General features: G+C 44.7%; 1 long non-coding RNA gene across 1 annotated transcript; it reads right to left on the reverse strand.

Annotated features, from left to right (window-relative positions):
- Positions 1-1,692: 1,692 nt before the first annotated feature.
- LOC142574443 (uncharacterized) lies at positions 1,693-3,439 on the reverse strand. The gene is made up of 3 exons (XR_012826539.1): positions 3,066-3,439; positions 2,685-2,934; positions 1,693-1,910 (listed from the first exon to the last, which is right to left on the reverse strand). It is a non-coding gene; the product is annotated as an uncharacterized LOC142574443 (long non-coding RNA).
- Positions 3,440-7,236: the final 3,797 nt, after the last annotated feature.

The raw sequence follows: 7,236 nt of genomic DNA on the forward strand, positions 1-7,236 counted from the left end.
ATAATACGCTTTGTTACGGTACCTTAACGGAATAGGTCTAGAGGACGGTGTTGGTACATTTTTTCGTACCGCCCTAATCCTATACCCCCCACTACAAACACACATACATACCCCCCCTTTTTTTTTATGTATACATACAATTCCTTGCCATGACGGATCCAAAGCCTCCTTTATTTTTGAAAAATAGAGGAGGCTATGGACCAATTGACCAGTTCAAGTTGTCAACTTGTCAGTAACTGTCATAGGAATCACTGTATTAGACACAATTCCACGATCGGATTGTTTACTTTCATTTTTTGTTGTAACACTGAGGACTACATAGAACTTTATTTTGTATATGTGAGAGAAGTATGTGGATATCACGAGCTTAAGCCAATGTGCGATACACAGACAAAACAGCTGCTACAACATGAACTGCATTGAGGGCCACACAACACATACGTAATTCAAGGTGCAAAATATAGGGGGAAGCTTCAAAACACGCTCTGTAGAACTGCAAAGTGTAACATATATCGTATGTGTACAATAAATGTTCAAAAATACAATGCATCAATGTCCCATTTGCCTTCAATTTTATTATCAAGTTCAAGTTTACTGAAGTTTATTATGAGCATATGTACAACAGGAATCTACTGACACACCCGCAGTCAAGGTGGCTGTTCGAGGTGTGCTGGCTGCCTCAGTGTAAGAAAAAGAAATTGGGTGAATGTCGACACCAGTGCCACTGCTTCTTGCCTCTGACCTGCACGTGCCTCCACGGCATCTTTGTGCACAAGTGTGCTGGCGTGGCGAGGCGTAGGAGTCATCCGAGAGAAAGAGTATCGTTTACATACAAAAGTGGCTGTTCACATCGCCTGGCGCTTTCCCTCAAATGGTTCCTTGGCAACTAGGGTAACATACCCGCAGTCAAGGTGGCTGTTCGAGGTGTGCTGGCCGCCTAAAAGAAAAAAATTAGATGAATGTCAATACCAGTGCTATTGCTTCTTGCCTCTTACCTGCATTTGCCTCCACGGCCAGTAAGTATGAGGGAGTAAGTATGAGGGAGCTGCTGTGGCTAGGCGTAGTCATTGTCTAAGCAAAAAGAAAAGGCCATTCAAATGGGGAATTATGGAAATAAATGCAGTTGTTATGTCTGCTTCTTGCACTCTTCTTGCCTAAAAGTTTTCAAACATAGTGTCCAGTACACACCAGCACTCTGACTGCTTCTGCTTTTTACCTGCAGGTGTTGCTGCGAGATCCTTAGTATGGATGCGTACAGCATTGTAGCACTTGGTGGAGGCATTTGAAGTGGTAGCCAAAAATATAAAGAATCCTCCTTGTCTGCATGAATGCTTTCAATTTCTAAATGCAGTGGTAACTATCACTATTGGTGCAAGGCCCCCCACATCCATGCGGCAAGTGCCATAGCTCGAAACTGAATTTTTCCTTTAGTGTTTCACAAGGCGTCTGATATGTCCACATTAGATGTGATGTGTTTGTTTCTATTTATCCCAGTGTGGAGAGAGCATCATTAAATTGTTTTTTATTTTTGCATGTCTTGTTTTTTGGTTTATTTCTGAATTTATCAACCAGCAGTCTCATGATGCTAAAGTGACTTATGTAATGGCAATCAGCTTTTGTTTTGCAGAAAAACAACGCATTTCCTGACCATTTGTTTGACATCCCCTCACTCGCATAATTTTGCAGATTATTCTACCTATATTGACATGCTTGACCTCCACTAAAGAGTCTTGCATTTTCGAATACGACTCTTTCCTTAATATCATTCGACACTTCTCATAATTTCTGTATCTTGAGCTTCTGATACTCTGCATTCACCATTTTTGCTTGTTTCTGACTAGAAATGTCTTCTTTAATTTAGAGCTTAAATTTTACCTTTGGAACACACGGAAGGGCTTGCCATTGCATATCTGCATAAAAGGGAAACATGTTTCATTAAACATTTGCAAAATCCAATTGAAGATTGATGAATGCAGCTTGCAGTGTGATATGACAGAATGAGCCATAAAAGTAACTCATCTCACTTCGTAAATTAAAGCACATATTAGTGTGATGTACAAGATAAGTTACACTAACGTGGTGGGTTCTCTTGCTTATACAGCAAAATAATCGGTGCGCGAGAAAAAAAAATATTTTTGCATACCCCTTGTACACACTGATTTAAGGAAAATGAGCTGGAGCTGTCCACATGATCTACTTATTTTACCTGCGAGTATGGTCAGCAAAAATGTGTCCCAGCTACTTAGTGGTATTTGAGATTATGTCAGTATTGCATGTGTGCCTGTTGTCTAAAATAATTGAATTTTGAAAATGCTCGCAGGGATCTGATGTGCATATCTGCAGTTTATGGATACATGTAAAAGACTCAGCATCAAGTGCAAGTGAACGGTCCCACAAACCCGGAGTCGATCATGCAAATAGATTCGCTGCACAAATTTGTGACCAGAAAAGACATTCCACATGAAATGGCATGCAAGGAAGTGTTGAAAATATTGCACAGTTAATAAAACGCCTACGCTATTAATATGTGGGTTGATGCACTCGTTATGCTAAACGGAGGTGAGGCGTGAAGACAGGACACAAGAGTAGAGTATTTACAAGCAAACAACACGAGCGCCGGCCACTTCTCTACTCTTGTGTCCTGTCTGCACGCCTCACCTCTGTTTTGCATAATGAATCCTTACCAAATAGCTCAGCTTTCTGTCGTTCTAAGTCTCGATGCACTCGATTTCGTCCGCATTAGGCACTCGCCTCTTGATTACTTCGTGGCACAGAAATACTCGGCATCAGGCTGTTTTTCTGCTGTGGCCTTTGTAGAAGCACGATTGTTCAAAGTGCAACAATTAAACAGATTCTTTGAGTTGCTTGCGGCTTCGCCAGTACAATTCCGGTGCGCTGGTCCGCCTGTCCAGCAATTTCCTACTGAAGGGAAACCTGCAAATAAAAACACCGCTTCGCATGTAGAAAAATGCGCTACTGTGACGCTTCTCAAACGATTGTGATGCACCACAAGACCTGCCTACTCGCGTGATATTCTCATTAAGGAGATACATTCGTTTACTTACATGTGAAGGTATATGCCAGAGCACTTCGGGGCTTCGGTGGCACATAAGGCACGAGTGTGCCATAGCGTCCGATGTCGACGCGCGATCGCATGTCAAACCTAAACTTTACGAAACTACTACGCATCCAAAAAACAGATTCGAAACCGAAATTCGCGTCATCCTTTATTGCATAAATGCGTACATCGTGATTTACATAAGTCACGGACTTAGCGATCGCTTTCTGTAAACTTAATATTAACGCACCACCTTCATAAAGCCATCAGGTATGCGTTTTTAGATGACAAAGCATAAGGTGACCTGTACTTGTTTTCAGCTCTTTCAATAGTAATTGCGCTGGCCACATTGACCAGTAGCAACAGGGCGGCGCCCTAGAGGTTCCCGCTTTTCCGGCCCAGCTTTTCCTCCAGAGTTGTTCTACTAACTGTATGGGTCTGGCTGCTCTCTGGAAGTTCTCTGACTAGCAGACGACGAAAAGAGGCGATGGGCGCTCGCCGCCATCTTTGCGGGGTCTTCAGGGATTGCAACGCGGGCGCTTGAGGACTTAAATTTACCTCGCTCAGCCAACTGTCTACGGTCATCTTCGTATTTCCTTACTTCTAGCGTTATCTTTTTAGGTGCTAACGCTCCGTTCCGCATTGCGAACCGGTGTGATACGAGCAGTGGTGAACCGTTTGAAGCTTTTGTGTGTGTATGTGCGTGTCCCCTGAAGGCTTCTTCGCGGCGATCAGCGCGTCGCGCTCTCATGCGTACATGTTATCTGCATCGTGTTCTACGCAAGTTGTAGGCGCTCATTCACACACTGCGGTACATTTTGGGTTCGTCTTTCTCTGGTGGCGTTCCATTTCACATATTTCGCGTGTGTATGCGGAGATATCTCATTTTTCTGCAGTTCGCGAAGGCTTTGCAACTAGCCCGTGTTCGCTCCGTCTCTCCATCGTATGCTTAGGTGGCAGCTCGAAACCGATATGTGTTCGAACAGCAGGCAGTTGATCTAAGAATGCACTGATTGAGTAATAGGCACACGTACATTAGACACACGCACATTGGCTTAATGCTCTCATTATCGCGACCAGTGGCGTAGCTAGGTCGTCTGGCACCCGGGGCCCCTAGGTCTGCTGTCACACCCCCTCCCCCCCCCCCCCCGGCTGTAGTCGAGGAAGGCAAGGATATCAAGTTCCGGGTGTCTTCAGACGCATATAACACCCCACTGGGCCCTTGCACCCGGGGCCCACGGCCACCCGGCCCCCCCCCCCCTGTTGCTACGCCACTGATCGCGACCAATGTTGTTTTTCGTGTGAAACGTTTCGCTGGTCACAGGCGGCGTGCATTTTCATGCGCCAGCCGCGTCCCCAGCTCCTTTGGGTCGAAATGAGAAGCACCACCAGCCACAACAAACTTTCTGAAATCGAAGCAAGCCCAAGCAGGTCATCACGAAATTTTATGCTTATGAGACGTACCCGATATCCTGCTTTTTCATGTCTTGTGAAGCGATGACACAACGCCAACTCATCAATGTCGCCGGTGGGCGACGTGATCGCTGCGAGCAGGGATCTTCGAGTTATCGCTTTCGAGTATACAATCATGCGCGATTTCGCGTCTTGTCATCGGACGCGTCCATCGGCGGCCATCTGTTGCGCTGTGAAAGGTGAGGTTAGCCCAGTGCGCGTCCTTCGCAGAGTCGTGCGAGAGTGATCGTATCCCTATATATATATATATATATTCAAGCTGGCAACGCATAAATGCGTCGACTACACCGAGCACGCGCCAGCCTCGTCGGGCGCTGCCATGCTGGTAGCATGTTTACATTTGGCCATCTGTCCCGGCGGCGTATTTCCAACTGCTTGTAGGTACAGCGGGCCGCGTCACTTGCAGAGACATGCGCGAGTAAGAGCGGGTGCGAGAGAGGAAATGTAGGAAGTTTTGCTCCTTGAAAATACGACTCCGCCTAGGTACTACGGAGGAGTTTCTTGGCGCGCCTTGTATGCGCTTGTCCCTAGGCGTGCCGGCAGAAGTCGCGGGGCGCGGCACTGCTGAACTTAGCATCGCAAGTTGGCGGCTCGACGCAATCATATTTATTCGATCATGTTTTTACTAATGAAAACAACGTGTCATTATTTCGCATTATTGGCGGCGCCTCCAGGACACCAAAGCGGCAACGGGGACGTCAAAGCTAGAAGCCGGACTGGTCCGTGGGTTGGGGCTCGCAGAGGCCTGCGCGTGCCAGGGGTTGTTCGCATAAAAAATTGGCTGCCCGCGATAGCGGACAGCCGATCTTAGACTCCCTTGGCACGCGCAGACCTCTGTCAATCGCAGGCCTCTGTATATGTCAATTGACATGTACCTGTCAATTTTCTTGCCGTCAGTTCATGTAAAGATTCAAGACATACCCCCATCTGCCACATGGTAAAAAACATAAACAGCATGTTGCATATTTAAACTTACCCCAATGCGCCATTCTGCTCTCATACTTAATGGGTCTACACAATCTTAATTTGCTCATTGTCATCCTTACTATGAATTGGTTAACAAATGAGCCAGTGGCTTGAGTTTATAAACCAAACTCAAGCAAACATTGACATGTTAAACATAGTGAAGCTATAATTAATTTCAGATCATGATTTAAAGCAACAGTTTCATGAAAGCACTACAGTGAAATTTCGTTCACAGTGTCTTCATCTATGCATGTCATACATTTTATTGCATAATTCTGCTTTACAGTTCTCTATCAAAGGGAACCCATACAATTGACAAATAATATGGGCTTTCAAGTTCAGTGAAGCCTACTGTAAATATAGTTTTCTAATTGTTTGAGTATATATTTCACTGCAAAGTACAATGCGCAATCATTTGCTTCTCAGCCAACTATCGACTACCTTTCTCATAGCAACACAAACCTGACAAGCCTAAGTGCACCGTGTTAAAATCAGGTGGTGTGCAGAAGTGGACTGTTGATATACCTAACACCTTTTCTGACCTTTTTGCTTTTGGCATCATGCGGTGTACACACATTTGCATTTTCTCGTAATAAATGTCTGTTTCTAGACGATTTGTCTGTAATCCTCCTACTCCACGTATTTTTTCGAGCTGTTTCTTTAGTTCAATAAAATCTATCTTCAGCTAATAGCTGCATAGTCGAGCTTCACAGCAGTACACGAGCGTTGCTGTGAAACCCACCGGGGAAGCCAATACGGTTTCAAGAAATTGCACGAGCGTGCAGACAGCGCTCTTAATACTTGACGGGTGCAAGAGAACTCAGTCGGAAAGAAAGGGAGGGCCGGAGTCGGAATGCTCATTCAGCAGGTAGCCAAATGGAAAAGAGTAAATTCAAAACGTCAAGAGCATCTTTGGTTATCAGGTACAATGAGTGGGACAAAAACTTGGCTCGGCGTTACGTATTTGTGGACCGGAAATAATTGCACAGAGAAGAATAAAGAGTTAGTCGAATGCATAAGTGCTGATATTAAGGGTTTCGGGAATGAGGCTGGAATTATCCTATTAGGTGACATGAATGCCCACATACAGGATTTAGATTTCTATACCGACAATGAGAAGTCAATGCTAGACCTTTGCGAGCAACATAACCTCGTTATAGTGAATATAAGGCCATATAAGGCCTGAGGGTGAAGGGCAGATTACGTGGGAAGTGGGAAACCGACAATCAACCATTGATTACTGTCTGATTACAGAAGGAATTCATAAGTTGAGAGAAATGGTCATTGATGAAGAAGCGTATAGCAGCATAGGGAGTGACCATAAATGCATCATTTTTGAAGATGGGATATGTAGTTGGGAAAGGGAGCAAGGAGTGCAAAATGGACAGTTCAAATTTGAATGCTGAACAAATAACAAATATAGTCACTAGAGTTGAGGAAGAACTTGACAAATGGGCAAGGAAAGAGTGGGAATATAGTGAGCTTCTAAGTGTAATAACGATAGAAATACAGAAAGAGAAACAACACCTTCGTTGGAAAGAAAAAAAGGAAACCAAAAAGCTGGTAGAACCGGGAAATACGAGAAGTGATTGCGGAACAACAGAAAGCACCCCGAGAGCACATGCAGGCAAGGAAGGCGCAGTTGCCGCAGGATGAAGTGCCCAGTAAATGGGAAATATATCGTTTATTTAAAGCTTATGGTTCAAATACTGGTGTAAGCAAAGATAAAAGGTAAAACT

This window comes from Dermacentor variabilis, chromosome 3 (genome assembly GCF_050947875.1).
Source record: "Dermacentor variabilis isolate Ectoservices chromosome 3, ASM5094787v1, whole genome shotgun sequence".
Lineage (NCBI taxonomy): Eukaryota > Metazoa > Arthropoda > Arachnida > Ixodida > Ixodidae > Dermacentor > Dermacentor variabilis.